The sequence below is a fragment of the Lagopus leucura genome, unplaced genomic scaffold, assembly GCF_019238085.1.
Source record: "Lagopus leucura isolate 7727_CA_CO unplaced genomic scaffold, USGS_WTPT01 Super-Scaffold_760, whole genome shotgun sequence".
In the NCBI taxonomy this organism is placed as follows: Eukaryota; Metazoa; Chordata; class Aves; order Galliformes; family Phasianidae; genus Lagopus; species Lagopus leucura.
In genome coordinates this window covers 7,129,582-7,150,353 of record NW_024962257.1, presented here as the reverse complement: position 1 = coordinate 7,150,353, position 20,772 = coordinate 7,129,582, and the positions used below count along the sequence as shown (strand labels likewise).

Sequence of the window (20,772 nt, the reverse complement as noted above, 5' to 3'; positions counted from 1 at the left end):
AGTGCACAGTGGCCTTTGCTTGCTGCTCCATCTCTGGGGTGGGATGTTTGATGGGAGCTACTAGGAAGAAGCAGCTAATCAGATAGCTTCTTAGAGCAAGAAATAACGTGTGTTGTTGGTAACTCTATTCTCCTAGGGCTGTTTAGCATCCAATACCTTGACTGTGAGTTCTCCCAGTAGGAAGGAGTACCAGTGAGAGGCCTGGGAATCTTCCTCAGACCCACAGCCATTGCTTCTGGCTCCATACTTAGCTTTGAGGTGTTTGCTTAGTTCCACAGTTTCTTAGAGCAGTCCCATGGACTTATACAACCAAGATGTGGCTTTACCTGTCCCATACGTGGTGCAGAGCATCATAACAGGATCCTGTACACAGGCAAGGTGCTTTGCATTGTCCTCCTGTGAGCACTGCATGGCCAACATCTAGAAGGCTTTGTGTGTGTGCCCATGAAGGGCCTTTGGTGAGAACTTCTGAGTAAAAAGGACCATTAGGACTCAGCTGTCTTTGCATAAGTGACATTATGTATTATGCTGCAGCGTTAACTGCTCTGCCAAGTTTGCTTGATGCTCAGTAGCAGAAGCAGCTGTGGGTTTGGGCACCCAAAGGATCTGGGTTGTTATTCAGTGCTGACATTTTGGATGTGCCTAAGCCGTTTTGATGGAAGAGACATATTCTGACAGTTTTACTATTCAATTGTTTCCTTATAGATTTTGAATACAAATAAATTGGCTTCTTTTAAAAGAACAAACTGCAGAAAAGCTTTTGTAAGCAGAAGCAAGTGGTCTCTGAAGCATGGCAGACAGCTCTGTATTCACAGCCAGACAACAGGAACTTCAAGGACCAGTGCAGAGGGAGCTGGAATTAAGAAGCAAATATCTCTTCCCAGAATTAGCTTTGCCTTGAGGAACTTGGGGAAAGAGATGCACAGGAGGAAAGATGGGAGGTTTGAGTGCCAGCGTTCCCCAGAAGGCTGGTTTAGCACCAACACCATCACAGAAGCTTAGGAGGTTTATCTGCAGCTTTTATAAAGCATGGGCCTGTTGTTCCTTTGCGGGCAGCTTCAGCAGCTTGCAAAGGCAGGTTAAAGAATTCCAGGTTCTTTTGAGGACTTCCTTTGCAAAAGTCCTGGGATACAGGCGCAAATGGCTGTAAGGAAAATGCCTTTCATCATTCAAGATAAAGAACATCACAAAGCCTTGGAGACATCATTTCAGTCAAGAATTAAATTGCAAGAGCCATCTGGTGTCAAATAAGTTTCATTTAATAGGTCACTCGCTTAAATAAAGTTTCTGGAAAAATCAATATCGTTTTCTCCTGCAATTGACAGCTCAAGACATTGGAAATGGCATTTTTCACATAAGGTTTATTTAATTTTGGTAGGAAGAATCCCTCCCACATGTCGGCTTGGTCTAGGCAGCTCTGCTACAAGGTTAACAGTCTGCTGAGGTGGAAACCTGCCTTGTTCTTTCCCAGGGGTATAATGGGAAGTCACTTTAGCACTGGCTCGCCAATCTCACGTGCAGTAAAGATGCCATTGTCAGAGGGCTGTAGCAGAGGCATGTTCACAGCTCATTGAAAGAAGCACGATGAATCACTGCATTTTCTCTTACAACTGAATTTGGTAGGGTAAAATGCCTCATGTTATATCTTAACAGAACTGGACTTTCTGCAGAGGCAGGTGTCTGTGCGCTGTGAGGAGCGGAAACTGCAAAAGGGTTCTTGTATCTGGGGCTGGTGCCTTGTAATTTCAGAACCCCTAAACAAAACGGAGTGCATTTTTCAGACTGATAGTATCCCATGGGAAAGTGAAAAGTCTCTGGCAGCTTTGTACACTGTTTCCCAGGAGAACTGTTTGTCAGAAAAGAGAGCTGTTACTGCGCATACTATAGTAAAATAATTGTTTCTGACTGCTTGCTATTTCCTGCATTTGCTTTTCAGTCTTAAGCAATTTCTGATGTTGTCATATTTGTCTTGTTGTGTGGCATGACTGATGCAATTACAACTGACATTGTCACAGTATTTTGCACAAATGACTTCAGTTGTAGACTAGCAGATGACCCGTGAGATGAGCATCAGGAGACATTGATGCCCTTAACTTCCTCCAGAGGAAAGAGTTGCTGGCTCTCAAAATAGCACGTGGCCACTGTCAAGTTTTTCAAGCAAAGGCTTCTCTGCTGTTGTGTGCAAGAAGCAGCATTATTAGTCCATTCTTGCACAGCCTACCTGTGGACTCACCCTGTCAGCACTTCTTGCCACAAGCCACTGTTCGGCACAGATGAGGAGGGTTAGTGTATTGCCCTTGGACATTGGAGTTTGCCAAGACTGGGGAATGTGTGAAGGAACAGGAATCCGTGTGCCTCGGTGCAAACGCCAGGCAGCTGCTGTGGGAGGCAAAGCAGTGTCAGGGGTGGGGGACTGATGTGACTAACCCAGTGCTGATGGCAGTTCCGCACTCCCTGCCAGACAGACAGAATTAGATACTATTTAAAACCACCCAAGCTTTTAATGACCTCTTTCAGACACAAGCTGACCGTCTAACTGCACGATTCACTGAAATTCCATTTTACTCAAGGAAATAAAAATAATAGTTTAAACTACTTCAAATATAGCAGTAAATCCCTAACAACATTAACCTTTTCCAAAGCATTAAACTGATCTCTGGTGGATTTTCAGTGTTGCTATTAGGAGAAGACACAAGATATACTCTCCTGAAATTCACATTGCCAAAGCATGTAAGCCACACTGCTGGGGGGTTTCTTAGCTTCCTGACGGATGCCTGACTATCTCCTAATCCTATTCTGAGTCATCAAATATCAGCACATTTTCTGTTATGAAGGCAACAAGTTGATGCACAAAGTCTCAGATAGGAGGAGGGGGTCTGTGCTGATGAGCAGGCACGGTGAGGGAACAGCAGCTGCTACACAGAGTATGGAAACAGGAGAGCTGTCTGGCTTGTACTGCTGTGCATCTTTCTTTGAAGAAGTCTGAGGCTGTAGTGTTTGATTATCAAAAGGATTTGTTGGAGATGGCAAAAATGGGTAAGGTTTAGGCTTCCCAGTTCAACTTGTTGGTTAAATAGGATCAGATCCAATACTTCATTGTGGTGAAGTGACTCAGGGAAGATGATGGAGACTACTTCACTTTCAGGGATGCTTCAAGTGCCATTAGAAGACGTTCAGCTCTGAGAGGACAAGCTCATATTCTACCTAGCATCCTTAATGCTTGTAACTTCTGTGAGCAGCGATATTGATTCCTACATTTGTGCTAACTATATTACAAACAGACAGCAACTGGGAGGAAGAATTTCCTGACTTGCTATATCAGGCCCCAAGATGCTAACTGATTTGTACATTCCCAGGAGCTGTCATCTGGTAATAGTAAAGAATTGTTACCTGCTTGCTCTCAGAACCTTCCTGGTTGCAATTCCCCCAGCAGAAGTAGGGCAGAAAAACAGCGTTGTACATTTAGTGCTCTCCTGTTTTCCTGTACTGTAACACCCCTTCCGGTGCCCTCAAGCACAGTAAAACTGTGTTCCCAGACCCATAATGTGCAAGTAGCCCTAAGTTGTGGCACTCAGTGTGGAAACAGTGTTTGTGTGGGGCAGTGTCAGGAGCTGTGTGTGTCCCTGAAATGAGCTGTGACCTGGAATGGGATAGTGGGATGGCTTTCCATCAGGGAGAAGCAGTGGAGGGGCTGGCTTCACCCCTCCAGGAAGAAGGGAGCAAACTGGGCTTAGGCCCTGCCAGTGATGTTCTGCTCCATCCCGCCTTCGTAACTTCCAATAGCTCCCCACACTGCTTTTGGAGTAAACAGCTGACGATTAACAAGCTTGTTCCTGCATTCATCCCAGTCTCTTCAGTATGTTAAATATCTGATTACCACTGAAGCTAACTGGCTTACAATAGATTCAGCACAACAAAAGCATTCTCAGCTCTGTGAAAGTGGCTATCAAAATTGGTACCATCTGGTTTTGATTGTTAAGGAGTAGAATACTCCTTTGTGCTCAGCGAAGACATCACAATTGGAAAGCTATGATACATAGACTGCATGTTTCTCACCTTTTCATTGATACAGAGCTTTCAATAGTACAAAGTTGATGTTTTATTTGAACGTGTTTTTGAGGTTAACTTAAGCCATGGGCCTGGGCTGCGGTTTGCCCTACTGATAGACAGGGATAAACACAACCAGCACTGGGTGAGAATGGAGATCTGGCTGTAAATAGAGCATTATTGGGATGTGTTGTTTTCAGAAGTGCAGCTGCTTGTCTCTGACATTAAAAAGGGAAGCATCTGCAAAGCACAACGGGGAGAAAATGCTACTGGAGACATTTCATCAAGAGTCAGAGGTAATACTCCTGTAGAGACTCTGTCAATGTTCTGCAAGGTGCTGTGATGCTGGGTGCTGGTGTTCAGGCCTGAGTTGGTGTTTGTATTCATTGTGCTAGGAATGGTGTTATTTACACCTGCTTCCCTCTAAGCACCTGTGTTCCCTAATTCTCTGTCACTTGACAAGTCTTTAATAAAGGGTGACTTCCAAAGTCAGAGGGAAGCTTTCTCTGCTTCTGGTAGGAGATGGTGTATATAGATAATCTCTCTGTGCTTTTTCTGCACTGACCTCAGCCCCTCTCACTTCTTGGTTTTTTATTTGTTTCTTTCTCTTGGGGCATTTTAATATTGGGAGGAAGACGAGCATAGGAAAGCTACCAGGCAGTGTGATCTGTGTGTGCTTTTGCTTCCTGTAGTAAATGCCTCTTGTGATAACTTCTCCCTTTCCTGAGCATCCCTTGTGCCTGGCATGGGCTGTCACACTGAAACCTCCCTCCAGCTCAGCAGTGGCAGCAGCTTTGGAACCTGCAGTGCTGCATCTGCACATGTGCATTCGCTTTGTGTTCTGGCTGTGTTTCACCCCGCTAGACCACCAATGGAGGGGGGAAGTTTACCTGCTATGTGTGGTGTGTTAGTGCATGCTATTGGACAAATTGCCTGAAGGAAAGTGGAAACAGCTTTTACAGTTGGCAGGGAGGACAGCCACTTAATTTGACTTGATGCTTGTTATTTCTTACGCATTTCTTGAAGAGGCACCTTTGCCTGCTGTGTTTAAGTTAACTATTCCCCACCCAGTTTCTGTGCCATGTCCTACCCAAGCACTACTTCGGGTCCACAAACCTGCTCAGGTGCCCCAGGTGTGGAGATAATAATAGGTGATGATGTATTTTCACTGTGATTACAATGGGGAGAACTGGCAGGATTTGCTGCAGCAAATTCCTTCTGCTGCGTAAAGCCAAGTCCAGAGCTGAGTGTTTAAAATGCTGCTGCAGAAGGAACACATCCTCTAAGCATCAAGAAAGTTGTGTATTTTGTTGGTGGTGGTGGTGGTGATGGTGGCTTTTCCCCTTCAAGAAATGACATTTTGCAGTAGGTTAAATCTACCACTTTTCCATATTTTCTCAGAGAGAGATTTCATCTGGCTGGTGTACGTGCTTGCCATGAAAAACTATTTATGAGCTCCTGAGTCCCTTGCCTACTCTTCATGATGTAACAGCAGCAGATCTAGAGAAATAACTGCGTTAGGTTTGTAGTCTCACTTCAGATGTACTGCTGAGTTACTGCTTTGTGCCTGAGCCAAAGGTCCGTTTATCTCAGGGATAGCCTCCAGGTTATACCTATATGCCATATTACCAATTAAGGCAGGCACCCGCAGTTCCAATCCCAGAAGAAATCAGTGTTTCATTTCAGAAATGCCAATTCTTTGCTCTCGCTCCTTTTGCCGTTCTTGTGAAGAAAAACTTTTTGGATGATCTGGGAAGAAAAGCAGAAGAGTTATGGGAGAAACCTTGTCTACTTCAGCTACCACATCCTGTTCAATTATGAATAATAAATCAGCTCACTGTAGGCATGGTCATCTAGGTTTGAGTAATCAATATATATTAATGGGATAAGACATATTCTTTGTTGGAATCCCCTCCAAGGAACTGGCCTGGACTTCTGCAGTCCTGGTGGAAGGTGGAAGATGTGACCGTGCTATTGCTGTCTTTGCTGAGTGAATGCTAAACTGCAGCTCAGCTTCTTGCTCAGAGCCAGTATCTATCCCTGCTCTTCTCTAATTATAATATATGCTTTATTGCTTGTCAGTGTTTTAACCTTTCTGACACGTTATCCCCTGGGGCAACTGAGAAACCTTAATAATATAGCTGATAATTATCCTTCGCATTAATTAAGTTATCACTGGGGTCCTATATAAATCACATGGAAAAGATGACAGATTTCACTGACTGGTCATCACGGAAATGGGAAGAGGCACATATTGTGACAGCTTAATGGGGAAGGTAATAAAACCAACAATAAAGTCATTTAAAATATAAGCAGTGATTCTCAGGCCCTTCTATTTGTTTTCATGCTAATAGAAGACGGATGTCAGATTAGGAGCGAGACTTGAAATGTCTATTAAAAATATTTGGAAAATGTCATTAAATATCAGCAATTCACAGTTCAAGAAGTGGCAGCATTGGTCTTAATTACCTGCGGAAGTTTCTTGGAAGCAAAGCGGAGATAGTAGTATTTGCTTCCCTGTTTCCTGGGGGCTGCCAAGAGCATCGTTTCTGCAGTGCTGACAGTTCTGGGCCTTGTGCGGTGCTGGTGTGAGGGAGTTGGGTCAGAGCAGGGGCAGCACAGAGCTGCCTGCAGCGTGCGGGTGCTGCTCTCAGCCTGCAGTGAGGCTGACCGCGCTTCGGCTGGCTGGAGCAGGAGCAGCTCTTCCCAGAGCACAGCAGAGCCAGGCTGCCTTGGCTTTAGATGTTCTCTTCAGCACTCACATGGGGATTAATTTGAGGATGTTTCTGGCCTGGGAAGGAAGAAATGGGGAAAGGAGAATGATGGAAGTTACGTGTGTCTGTGCTTAACATTCTTGGTGTGTTCTCTTGCGTGCACTTCTCCTAAACATGCAGTCTGCTGCCTGTAATCCAGTGATGCCTCATTGATCAAACCTTGCCATTTGATCCCTTGAGCTGCATGGTGTTGCACAAAAGGGGTAAATTGTTCCTTACACTTTAAAACAATCAGAATGTTTTTAGTGCATGTAGTTCCATATAATAAATACTGAGGCACAGCTGGGATAAGAATAACAAAAGTGGAGGGATAATTAACAGCTGGAATACTACGAACCAGTTCCCCAGCCCAAGCCCTGGAGGGATGCAGTGCATTTATCACGTTACTCTCTGGGCTGATGCTACAGCTCAGGGGTGTGAGGTATTGAATTACAGTCTCTAGAAAATATTGTTTGGGGAATGTTGAGGAGAGCTGGTAAATAACGTGCTGGAAGGTGACAGATATGTTTGCAGCTTCATATAGTGCTTTCACAATAAAAAGAGCCATCTGGGGTTTTCCCATCACAGCCCTGTCTGTCAGAACCAGAAGGCAGCAGGCTGTCTGCCAGGCCTGGTGGGAAGGCCAGCCCAGCAGCCCACGGCCTTGTTGGGTTCTGATAACTGTTTCCTTCAAATGATTATTTTATTACTGAGTGCAACACTAACAGTGACGGATGAATCTCAAGCTTAATGAACTATCATCTATGATTTAGCTGTTGAAGAAAACAACATATGGAGAGCTCTTTGCACTGCTCTGGACACAGCCTAACCCGGACACCCCCTCCTGGGCTCTCCTGTGCGGTGCTATGGGGAATGCCATGGAGGCTCCTAGCACAGAGCTGCTGTCTGTAGGATTTGGGCACAGCCAGCAATCTCCCATGTGCTCCCACCAAGCGAGGAATGACAGCCACACGGAGGTGGGGATGGTGCAGGCAGCCAGGATCTGCTTTCTAAGATGCTTTCCTTTCTATCTCTCTTCTTCACAGTGAATCATTCAGAAGAATCTGGTCTAGTGGGACACTTGACTCCTATAATCTGCCACTGAGTCATAGCAGCATCTCTGTGAGTCGAGTTGCTGGCTTGCTACGGTGATGCCTACATCTCCAACATCCCATGTAACCTCACCACCGGCCCACGACACGAGTGTGTCAATAAGGGTGAATACCAGAATCCCTCTGGAATGCTACATTCCTCTGGCACCTTCATCAGAGTTCAAATACCTTTCAAGTAAATGCTTCATGGTTTAAATGAGTGACTCCACAGACTCTGTATTGAGTGGTGTCTGTGCACGGGGATGAACAGGAGTTCACGGACAGATTTTTTCTGTGTAATGATGGAAGACTCAGTTTTGAGATGGTCTGCTACCTGTTAAAAACAACAACAAAAAAAACCCCCACCCAAACAACCAAAGGAAACTCAGGAGAAAGAAGTGTCACACATGAGCTCTTTATGTGTGAAAATCTACCAACAGCAGTATATTTCTGCACATGTAGTGAATAGTCCCAGCAGTACTGGAGCATATGATGCCTACCTGGATGCCTGGTGAGGATATGTTGGATGATTTCTGCACAAGATGGAGATCCTGACAGTGTAGATGGCCCTGAACAGGGAGCTCTGGGTTGTTTGCTCCTTGCAGGAGTCCCAAGGCTCACAACATGTATCTTGCCAGTGCTGTGTTCATGAAGATCTGTGAGGTCCAGGTTATGGATTTTGAGGCCAGAAGAAAACACAGTGATTGCCTCGTTGGTCATAGGCTTCATGATAGGGTGTTCCTACAGTAAACTGGAGAACTGTATAACCAAATAAAAAAATACATCCCATGTTGGAGTGGTCCCTGACTTCTTGGGGAGGGACAGAGAGGCACTGTGATTACTGATTTACAGACATGAAGTCACAAAATCACTGTCAGAATCTAAAGTAAAGAATTCAGCTCATAAAAAATGCGTCAGCCGAGCAAACAGAAGAAGAGTTGTAACTTTCCATTCCCCCTTCCTGGAGCCAAGGGGAGTGTGTGCTGCTGCAGCACATGCCTGAGGAGCTGACAGTGGCCAAAGAGGAGCATTTAATCGCCCCTAGAGAGGTCCTTTCTGAGTTATTAGTCATAAGTTTCTATTTAATGTACTGATTAGGGCCAAGACTTGTAGACAGACACTGACTGTGCATGTGAATTGACTTAAACATTATTATGTATGACCATTGTCAGCTCCGCTCCCCAGGAAGATTGATACACAAAATAAATCTTCTCAAGCTGTTTCTGAAAAGATTCATGACACTGCAGTGAAAGTGGCTTCCAATGGGAACCTCCGTGTACTGATGTCAGTGTATATTTTATTCCCCTTGACTACAAGCCTCCCACTGAAATGGGCTGCATACAATTGCCAGATAATTGGTTCTTTCCCCTGTAGGTTGGTCAAGTTGTGTTTCACCACTGACTCCCCCAAAAGCGGCAGTCCCAGCACCATGCATCTCTCATCTAACTGCACTTGCTGGCTTGCCTTTCATGGGAAGTCTCCTGAACAGAGGGCACAGAACAGCTGCTGGGCATGGTTTTAACGCTAAGTTTGCTGCATGAGTAAGCAGTGGGACTGCGGGACTGCACGAGTTTCTAGGGTGCTGGTCTAAGAAAGCAGACTGAGCAACCTGTGTTTGGGGTGGAAGGGGCATGCATAGGGTCAGGCTTCAGGCAGAAGGGAGAGAATAGGTTTATTTAAAAAAAATCCTGTTGAATGGAGAAGTATCAACCCTGGGTTGTGGTGTCCCAGGGTGAGCTTTCCACTCTCTTCATTCTGTCACAGTCCTGTTGCAGGACACTGTGGGCAGGACAACACACAGCTCTTTTTCTTCTGTGCCTACTTCTTTTCATTTTGGCTATGCACTGACACCTGCAGCCAGGGAGGGAAGTCCAGCAGGTTGAAGTCAGCACTGCTGGGCTCAGCCTTGCAGAGAGGCTGGTGCTTCAGGATGGAGTGTTGGGAGCTAGTGCAGGTGTGGTTCAGGGGTCTGCCCTGCAGGAAGCCGAGGTAGGTAGAGGTGTGGGTTTGCTCTCTGCGGTCTGATCATTGCATATGTAGAGCTCTGCTATTCTTGTGGAAGAGAGGTATACAACCAGCACTGGATTTCTCTCACTGTTGCAGTGGGTTAAGTTCTTTTATTAGATTACAAGTAGCTGAGGATTTTCTTAGAGAGCAAAGGCAAGTAGGAGGTTGGATTTCTGAAAGCCTTGTTCATCTTTTCATAATCTCATTAATACTTAGTGCATATTTCCTGCTCTGTTTGATAGAAAGTATAAAAAATGATCACAACTTGCTTTGCTGTAGAGCTTATCATTTATCCGTCTAGGAGCAGCAGAAAGCCTTACATTGTCCTCACAGTTTACCTTCCAAGTGGTGATACAGAGAGAGAATCACTTGACCTCTGCTGTCCTTTACCTTGACAATCATTCCAATGCAGTCACCTGTATTTTGGTGACTGGAGATATCTGTTGTCGTGAACTCAGGGCCAGGCAAGTGGTCCCTATGGGGGATCACTGGAAAATAGACATTTGTGTGTGTGTGTCAATAATTGAGAAGCTCATTTTATTCCAGTAAGAATCTTTCAACCACAATCAATTTCACATGCCATCATAAATAATGGAGGTCAGCAGAGCACTGTGAGTGCTTCAGCAAGCTGTGTTGACGATGTTAAAATGCAGTAAACAGCAGAGAGATGCAGCTCTGCATGAGTGAGTATACATTAATACTTGTTTAGGGATTGTTTGATTGGCAGACCTCGTTCTTCCAGGATTTTTCTGATGAAAAATGCTTCATGTTTCTGTAGCTTTGGTAATTGGAGTGGATTGTCTAATTTCCTGGGCACCCCATGGTACCAGGACAACTCAGCTCCCAGGGCTGTGCAGAGGAGCAGCAGTGCTGCCATGCGCACTGTGCAGCTGGGGTCTGCTCTCACTTCCCTGAGGTTAATACTTCATATCTGTGCGTATCTTTTTTAAGCCTGTGTGCTTTAACTAGATCAGTGTTCATTCCACAAGTGATCGAACCTGAAGCTACACTAAAAGCCACAGCAGTTAGAGAAGCACACAGCCCCAAATTCCATTCCAGTGCCTGTCACTATGATCTTTCCTTTCACATTCACTTTTAGAAAAGTGGATTTCCTTTCCAGTTTTGCTACCTTTCTCTTCCAAGTGTCAAATCTAATTTGATGTTATTTGAATAACTCATCTGTTATCCCTGTATGAGGGCTTCTGAGCTGTGACCAATTCACCTTTCAGATACTCTCTGTCTGCTGAGCAACTTCAGCCTCTCACTGTGCAGTGAGTTCTGTGGATGTGAAATCATTCTTACAGCTGTTCTCTGAACTCCTTTCAGTTTTTAACTAACTGGTAGGAGTTTCTGCATCTGCTCTCCGAAGACTTCTTGTATCCTTGGCCCTACTGACAGCATGTATGCCTGCTAATGTCTCCCCGGAACATGGCAGGCATTGCAAATGCCACAGAGCTCAAAAGTACCACTGCTGAGACCTCCTCCTTATGCTGCTGGTTTGCAGTGCTCCAGAATATAAAGCACAGAAATAATTAAGTAGATTAATTAGCTAATGTTTGTACAAGACCTGGAAAATTTAAAGCACTATATAATTGCTAAGTACAGTAGATTAATTAGTTAATGTTTACATAGAGCTTTGTAAATGTAAAAGTGGCGTAGCAGTGCTAAGTGTTATCATTAATTAATTTTTCACTATTTGTGAGATTCATTACAAGCAACAACAATGTCAAGTGCTGGTGTTCCAGTCTTGCTGAACACACCCATGCCCACATGGGGACTGTGTGGGTGCCACTGCAGAGCTGGGCAGCTTTTTCTGCTCCCCTGTCCTCCAAAATAGCTGCTATTCCCCTCCTTATCCAAGTTTCTTTTAAAGCCTGGCAAGCTTGTGAGCTTGCCACTGCAAAAATGCTTCCAGCAAGAGTGTGGCAACCTCTGTGTTCTCCTGCTCAACAAAAGAGCAGGGAGATATGAAGCCAACACTATTTACTAGCAGATAGAATGATCTCTGTTGTATACATTTATTTGTGTAAATAATGAGAATGGGATTTCCCATGCTTGTTCAACAAGACAATTCAATTTGAGTTCTGTCTCCCAGACATATGCTCCTGCACTGTTTGTCATGCTCTGGGTCAGTAGGCAGAAGGCACTCTTCTCCCTGAGCTTATGAACTTGCAGGAGGGATGTGGCATTTGTCACTGTCTGCTGGATATCTTCTCACAGGTACTGCAAACCAAATACTTCTCTGCAGAAGCAATTGGGAGAGCATATGTTGATCACACAGAATTTCTAATGGGATGGTGTGACAGGCTGGCAAGGAGAAATGGTGAAGGTCAGCCTTGGAGCACAGAGCTGGCAGCTGGGCAGTGGCAGAACCTCTGAGGAGCAGCCCCAGATTGCTATGCGAATGCAGGAATACAAAACCAAGGAAGTGGAATTTGTCCTTAAATGAACAAGAAATTTGGAGCCCCCGAGTCTCACCACCCACTCTACTCCACTCCCAGGTACTCTTGGAATCCTCTCACTCGCCATGCGCTGTGCCAGCCCTCATCTGTAGAACTATGGCTCTCTAAAGAGCAGGAAGGACAGGGACCCTGAGTGTCCTGCTCCAGGCCTGCAGATGGGAGCCTGTCACTCTGGAAGCTGCATGTTGCCATTCATCTGACTTCCTTCCTTCCAGCACTGTGTGCCCAGGCATCGCTGTGCATGTGGCAGCACGCCAACAACCATTCCTGGCTCTCAGTCAGTGATGTGCTAGGGTGATGAATGGCAGAGGGAACAGTGTTACTTTGCTGAGCTTGTGAAGAACATTTCACACCCAGGCAACACCGAGCGAATCTGTTCTGCTGGGACAGCATCTGACCCCACATGTCTTTCCTTCGCAGGCTGTGCCAGTGCCAATGCATGCAGCCTTGCGGGAGAAGGCACAAGGATGCTCTGCACCCTTGAGAGATCTGTGTCCAATGGGGGCTGGCAGCTCTGGGAGCTAAGGCAGGCAGGCAAGCTGCTGAAAATGACATTGCCTGTGACAAATATATTACTGATTTCTTCATCTGTCATAGAGCAGCGCCTCGACCATCTGCTGTCACTTAGCACTTGGAGATGGGCTTCCCATTGCCTTTCCCCCACTTCTGTTCATCCTTCTTTTTGCACTTGGTCTTTGAAGAGAGCAGTACATGAAGAGCTGGAGGGAAGAAAAGGGGAAGGAAACATGGTTTCTCCCTGAATGGCAACTAGCACCTCACAGCTGGCATCAGGGTACTCCTCTCTGCAACCTGTGCCCTGCAGTGCTGTGTTGGTGTGCTCAGAGGCTCATAACTGACAGACTACAAGGGCAGGGAGCTGAGTTGATCTTATTGTGTGTATTGAGGAAAGAAGGCTTTCTTCAGCTGCTTCTTTATTTGCAAGAAGGGCTGCAGTTTGTGGCAGGTGTGGGCAGGCATCCTTACCACATGTGCTCTATGTGTGTTTACTGACCCTATGCTTGCATGGAGCATCCACTGCCATCCACTGACACCTTTGTGGAAAAGCCCTTTGAAAAATAGCCAGGAAGGAAAAGCACAGAATAAACCAATTTATCATATTCTTGGTTTATTCCAACAATTTCTTCCACAGACCCAGTGGCAAAAATGTGCAAGAAGCAGCTACACTTCAGCAAGGAGGGGAGAAGGCAGTCGGCGTGGGGAGGACAGGGCAGATGGGCAGTCCAGTTGCATTGAGGAGGTTCTTTAATGCCTGTTTGCCAGGCGAGAGGGAATGGCTTTAAGGAACATCTTTATTAGGGTACACTACTTAGCGTCAAATAAATGTCAGGGCTGCTGTATTCTGAGTCCCTGCCCAAGGCACTGAACCTGCCTGTCATTCAGCCGTCCAAGTACCAACCAGAAAAGCACTGGCAGAGTCCTGGAAAGATTTATTTTTCCACATTTAATTGCCCTTTTTGCTTTGTAAACATAAAGGTTGAAGCTTAAACTCTGACAGCTCCAGTAGCCTTTTTCTTATCTCCTTAAAAAAATGACATTCAGCTTGTTAGATTTTTCTTTTACCGCAGTCCAAAATCTCACAAAATCTGCACAACTTCTTTTTTTTTGGTGTTTCTTTTTTTTTTTTTTAAGATCATTGAAGCATTTCAGTGCTCACTTTGGGAAATACCCTTCAGCTCACAAAAGCTGGAGCCTGAAGAGCCAAGACCTTTCCCCACAGCAATGCAGGATAAAAATGCTCAGCCAAAAGAGGCAGAACAAGCAATCAGCATTCCGCCTTTTCACCGGGAGCAGATTAAAGCACGCTTATCTGCTCCTGTTATTGTTCTAGAAAGAAATGCAAAGGCCAAGGACATGAGAAAAACAGACACTAAAAATCAAAACTGTTTGTACCATAGCAGTCTGAAAACTTCATGAGCCGAGTTCTTTCTCTGCAATGCATCCCTGCAAAGGAGGAAAGCCCTTGCAGGGGCCTGGGCCACCACAGAGCCTTTTATCCGGCTCTCCTCCATCATTTTCTGTGGGTTCCTGTGGGATGCTTCTGACCCTGGAGTTAGCTTATACTGTTAATCATGCTCTCTCGTGTTATCCTGTTAATTCTGCTTTCTTGCAGGCTGTGTTGGGTTGTGCCTAAAAGTGGGACTTGATTTCTGTGTTAGAGACTTCACATCATCTTAAAATTCAAGACCGGTGCAGGAGATTCGTAAGTTTGCTGTCAGGATGTTGTAGGTGTGATCCAGCACTACTTATTTTATTGTATGTCTGTGTTGCTGCACTCTCTGTTGTTGTCTCTTAACTCTCTGTTAAGTTTATCTTTATTCATTCACTCTTTATTTTCTTTATCTTCTAATTCATACAAAATTCAATGTTGTGTTATTCAGCTGAGGCTTTCAACAAGTTGTTGAGAGAGGATGACTATGCAGCAGAACAATTTATCATTCTTCTTTCTACAACATCCTCACCCATGGACGTTTTTGTCTCAAGGCCTCATAGTTTTCTAACTACATGTATTTTTTCTTCTTTCTTCATCTGTATTGGTGGGAAGGTTGCAGAAGTCCCACGTGGGCCTTCCTCTCGTGGCTGATACTGATGGCTTGCTGTGGTTACAGAGAATGCAGTTGGTTTCTTGCTGCTTCTGAAGACTTACTGTCTGCCTCTGAATATGCTATGTCCAAAGAAGGGTCTGATGTCCTTCACTTTATTTTTTTTCAAGCTGTTGAGTAGTTGGTACATGCAAAATCTTTTGATGCTTCTTCATGCCGAGAATTATGGACTGCAGGTTTGGATGCATACAGAGTGAATGGACATGTTCCCCCTTGTGATTGTGGATTGGGAATTCAGACTGGTTGGTGAGGGGAACACTGTCTCTCACTGCTGTCTAATTTAAAAAGTAGCAGCTCCTTGGGTTCAAATGCATCTGCTGTGTTTACTGCCGTCCAGAGCCTTGCTATCCCAGGAGCATCTGCTCGCCCACCAGTCATTAGCAATGTAGATGCTCCAGACAGACTGAGGAACTGACCCAAGATCAGTTCTCTCTGAACAGAGATGTAACTCTGTAATGAATTTTCCACTTCCTTATCAAGCTAAATAGCAAGCACTGAAGCATGACACCAGTTATGGTGTCAAGCACACCAGCAAGTTAACTTCACTGACCATGAGCTGTCAATGTCCTTGTTCACAGAACATCCAACATACTTTCCTGTAGTTTAAGCTTTTCTACCCAGTGCGTATTTAATTGCTTTGTGGTTCAGTTCCCATCTCTGTTGTTGGCTTCAGTTTGGTTCTTGCAGACGTATTTGGCTGCTTCCTGGTTTATGCATTTCCCATATCCTTCAACAATGCATATGAATCTAAGCAGAGGTGCACAGGAGCAATTAGAGGACCTTTGTGTAGATGCTTCCCAGTTTTTCAGTGGACCACATGACTCCCCTCACTAATTAGCTTTGTTTTGGCTGCCTGCTCTTTTTGTATTTCTCCCTCACACTGTCAGATACTTCATTTCTCTCTTGCAAGATGCTCAGCTGATAAGCATCTTCGCTCTTTGCCAGACAGCATGTGTGCTTGTTAGCTGCCAGCCAGCTGATTATGATTAGGCTGTAGTTTTGATAGTTATTTCCTGTCTCTCAAGCCTGAACAGATGGCACGCTCCTCTCAGTGCAAGCTTTGACTTTCATAATACTTCATGGCTTGGCCAAATAGCAGTTGCATAGTCCACACATGAGAAGCTTCTCAAGGGGCTCCTTGCAAAGAGAGAGGATCAACTGTGCCCCCTGAGGATCCTCCCAAGTTACTATCTGCATCGGGAGTGCTGGCATGATCTTGTTCCTTGGATGCTCCTAACTACAGTTTTGTTTCCTAGATTGCAAGTCTGGTCTTGATAGGTGCTTTCAGCATCATGTTTTGGCTTTACATGCTAGAGGACAATTAGCATTATGTCTGATACGCTAAGAAATGCTATTTTTGTATTTTATTTTATAGGATCAAAACACGCACTCTGAATGTTTGCAAGATGAGCACAAGACCTTTGTAAGAACCAGACAGGGAGGTCTTTATTATGAAGAGAAGAATCATTTTATGTTTGGTAAGCAAATATGGTGTCTGTCTGTATGGATTTAGCCAAAAGTTGTTTGTGAGCAGAAAGATGCACCTACCTCCAGGTTTAATGGTTTATTCCAAAGAAAAATAACAATAAAGATAATTCTTTTAAAACAGATTATCTGAGAGTACAGATTGTCAAGCTTTATGCTGCTGGATAAATCAAACTAAGTGCTGAGAGTTAATTTGTCTGACCATAAATCGCATTCAGTAAGTGTAAGACAAAACTAATTGGCTTTCTTCCATACAAATTTAATCACACTGTAAAATGTGATCAATGCAAATAAAGAGTAGGTTAAGTGTCAAGAATATAGAAAGAAAAACAATGGCTCATTTCCATTCTTAGAACACCTGAAAATGGGACGGGTTTCTGTCTCTGCTCTTACCATCTCACAGTTCAGCCCTGGCCTGAACTTAGTGAGCGCTGGTGTCTGCAGTTTGTCTCTGCTGTTGTGTGTTAGAAATACCTTTTCCCTCAGTCTTTATAGTTGTTTCTGTTGTCTCACAGGTCAAAGCTGTTGGTGGAGTGGTCCAAGCCTCCTGTGGATGAAACACACCCAGCCAAACGCAGGCCAAATGTCCTTACCTGTGCAGCCCCTCCTGTAGCAAAGGTAGCAGTTGCAGCTCCAAACACGGAACTCACAGAGCTGAGCCCAGCCCTGGAGTGTACACAGATGACCAGGACTTCTGCTGGCTGGGCTCTGCTGTGCACCCCATCCCTTCCACTAGGGAGCCATGGCATCCAGTGTCCTCACTTGTGCAAGCCTCCTCTTTATGCTCTCCTAACATTCCTGGTCCCAGAACAGCCCCTGCTGCTGATTTCTCCAGAAGAGCTGGGTTCGTGCCCCATCCAGGCCTGCTTAGGGGGCTGAACCACTGCTGAGTTTCCCGACTCTTTTGGTACAGATCTTCAGCTGAGTCTGAGAAGAAGTGCTGAGCCATCTCCTGGGGCTCGCCTGGTGTGCAGTCTTCGTGTTGAGCCTCTTCAGTGGATGTGCAATTGCCAAGGCAGACATCTGGTGAGGTGAAAAGAAGCTGCCAGGACAAGAGCTGCAGCTCTAACACACATCACAGCAGAGGTTCAAGGCAAACTGGATGCATGCAGCCAAACTGAATCCTTTAAAATTAATCTGTTGAAAGACCTGCAGTGAGAGGCTGACAGGCAGTAGTTATGGTGATGGCTGAAGTGTGGTTGAGGGTGCTGCAATTGCTGCTCATGCAGAGAGCAGATAAATCCCTCAGATGTGCAGGTTGCCAAGAACTGACATCTTTTGTAAACAGCATCTCTCAGTTTTGCCCCAGAGATGTCCAGCTTGGGCATGACATGGAAGAAAGCTGAGAGAAGAGATGGGGAGAGAGGGAAAAGAAAAGAGCAGCATAAAACATCTGTGAAACTGAAGGAAGCAGCTTCTAGTGTGGATGGGTTCCTGTGCAAACTGTCAGAGCTGAAGTGGGAGAGAAAACCTCCAAAGCTAGAGGTAAGGGTAAAGAGATGTTGCATCACTTCTCCTAGCCTAGGCTTCTTTGCTGGGCTTCTTGCAGTTTCAGAGGACATGCTTAAGTGGGTAGGAATTGCTGCCAGTCTGCACACAGCCTGCTCTCTACCTTGGCCTCTTAGTCAGGAGTGTTAGAGCAATCTGCAGGAAGATGGAGGTGATGAATGGCACTGCAAGTTCCAGCTGTGCAGAGAGGTGGAGGCAGATTTTGTTACTCAGGACCCTTTGTCCTGCCCCAGAGATGATGTTTATATTGGCAGGATCCTTGGAAAAAGGGCTTGGCTTGGCTTGCATTTAGCTTCCAGTTCCGTGGTGTGGCATGCTCATGGAGGCCTCCAAGATCCCAGGAGAGGTGGGAAAAGTGGGGGGCGGGCATGATGGTGACAGCAGCCAAGGACCGACTTCCCACAGAGGAATCCCTCTGGGAGTGCAGAGGTGCCCTGTAGTGTCACATTCAGCACCCTTAGCTCAGGGCTGGCAGTGCCACTGTTTTTCTGTTGCTGTCCTGAACGGCAGCTGCTGCCCTTTATTTCAAGGAGGAAAAATAGTGAGAGACCCTCACTGCCCCAGGGAACCTGGCAGACCTGCTTCCCCTTACCTCTGTCCTCCCTCCTCCTAAAATTTTGGAATTAAGTTCTAGTATCTCATAAAACATCACGCTTATATCATAACTTCAGTGTGCAGAGAGCCCATGCAGGGGCCGGGATGCATACAAATTGCTGCTCTAAATCTCCAGCTACAATAAGGAAACGTCAGATGGTGGCAGTTTACTTGATAAATACCTAATATAGCTTAAATAATTATTTAATGCAGACAAATGGAAAAAGAGAGCATCTATGTGCTGTGTTATAATAAACTACAGCTCGTGACTTGTTGAGCGGTGAGAGTAGCAGCTCCAGTAAAGGGCTCTACCACGGCCAGGGCAGGAGGACTCAGGCTGAGTATTGGCTGTGGGAAGGTCCTGCCAGGAGCTAACAGGTGTTTAGTGGCAGACTGATGAGAGATGAGAACCCTCAGGGAGCACAGTTAATGCAGTGCTGATGACCTAACTGGAGTGATGAGTGTTTTGTCCCGCCACGTTCCCCACACTGACTGTAGGGCTGAGTGTTGACTGGAGGGGCGAGTGCAGCCCAAGCTGGGCTGTGCTTCCAGCAGTGCCATCCCAGCGGGGTGAGGAGGGGCTGTCTGTGCTGTGCCGTTCCTGTTGCTGCTCGGACAGCTGCATCTCTGCACTGCTGTGTCACACCACAGCATCTCTCAGCCCCAACAGCACTGCAGGAGTGTGTGAATGTGGCTGTGCAGGTGAGCATTTGACCCAGCTGTACGCGCTGAGGTTTGGTGGTGACCGGTAGCCCAAAAGGAAGCATCACGCAGTGGTGTGAGGCAGGTTGCTCTGTCAGCTTAGCAAACTCCCAGCGCCAAGGGTGTTGCACTGCCAGCAGGAATGCCTTGTGGAGCTGCTTTACACCACACTGCCAGCAGAATTTTGTGGGTTTTGTGAGTGCAGCTCACAGTCTTTACCTCCTTTCAGCTCCATGGTCGATGACTGTTGATGGGTTTTTGCTTTATATGCTCAGTGGTATTTCATGAAGCACGCTGGTCTCCTCCACGAGCTCTCCAACAGATTACAAGGACTGCACTTGACTGAGCTCCTGGTGTTCTGCTGTGTCTGCTGTGCAGAAACAGAGCTGTGGCACATGCCTTTGCATGGCGGGGGATAAACACAGCAGCAGAGATGGAAGATAAGTGGCAATAAAAAGTACAGTGTGGAGCGCCTGCCCTTTAAAATATATTAGATAGTTTACAAATAAAGCTGTGTATTTTTAGGATCTATCTAGAATTGTTTGGCCTGTAGACCTTGAGGAATCTGACCTTGAAGGGAAAAAGTAAAGCTGTGGCCAGCCTTCAAAATGATCTGGAAGCAGATGAGGACAAGGATTCTTGCTTATTATTTCAGCAATAATGGTGTGCAGAAATGCCAAGTGTTTGGTGAGGTCTGCAAGCAGGGCTCCTTCCTTCCTTCCACAACCATCCTGGTGGAGCAGTGAGGAGGAGGGGGCCTGAGCTGCAGCTTACCTTCCCTCAAGTGAACCTGGTGGAGATGGCTGTGAAGTGACTGTAGGAATTGGTGCTGTAATCTTCTCATTTTAAATTTGTTCTTAGAGAAAACACAGATGATTCTCTGCATGGAGAATCCCCTGCACGTGCTGGGGCCAGGCTGCTGATTCAGGGAGCCAGAGCCTCCACGTGCTTTGTGCTCTGGCAGAGAAAATGTAAACACATCTCTGGTTTTATGTCTGACCGAGGAGATGTAAATCAAGTGTGTGCTGAAGCCTTTTAAATGTTTTGACATTTTCCAATCCATCAAGGCCTTTAATTGTATTTTGAGTGAGTTGTTGTATATGTAAATACCCGTTAATGTTGAAATTGTTTATAGCCAAATTGTCTGTTTATGCAAATCGTGTTCCGAGATCACAGAGTTTCTATTGCGGAATAAAAGTCTCTTTTATTTAATGCTAGGAATGTTTCCTGTGGCTGCTCTGGCTTTCACAGATGATGTAGCTCTGCTGTGCTGTCAGAGTAGGGCCCAGTGCTCAGCAAAGGGATGTGAGGAGAGAAGCAGAACCAACCTGTGGAGCTCATCTCCTGTGGCTGTGTCAGTGCTCTGCTTCTGCCTTCCTGTGGGCTTTAGGACTTTCCTTGGGCTTTGGGAAACCTGATGGCTGACTCCTGTCTGCTCCAGGGATTTCTCTATCTGGCTTACATGTTAATTCAAGATTCTGGTGCAGATTGCAACAGGCAT

The 20,772-nt window shown here is 45.7% G+C and overlaps 1 long non-coding RNA gene across 1 annotated transcript; it reads left to right on the top strand.

Moving 5' to 3' along the window:
• The first annotated feature begins 14,383 nt into the window (after positions 1–14,383).
• On the top strand, positions 14,384–20,466 carry LOC122176219. Its single transcript, XR_006177651.1, has 5 exons — positions 14,384–14,398; positions 14,492–14,581; positions 16,357–16,459; positions 16,982–17,951; positions 19,501–20,466. It is a non-coding gene; the product is annotated as an uncharacterized LOC122176219 (long non-coding RNA).
• Positions 20,467–20,772: the final 306 nt, after the last annotated feature.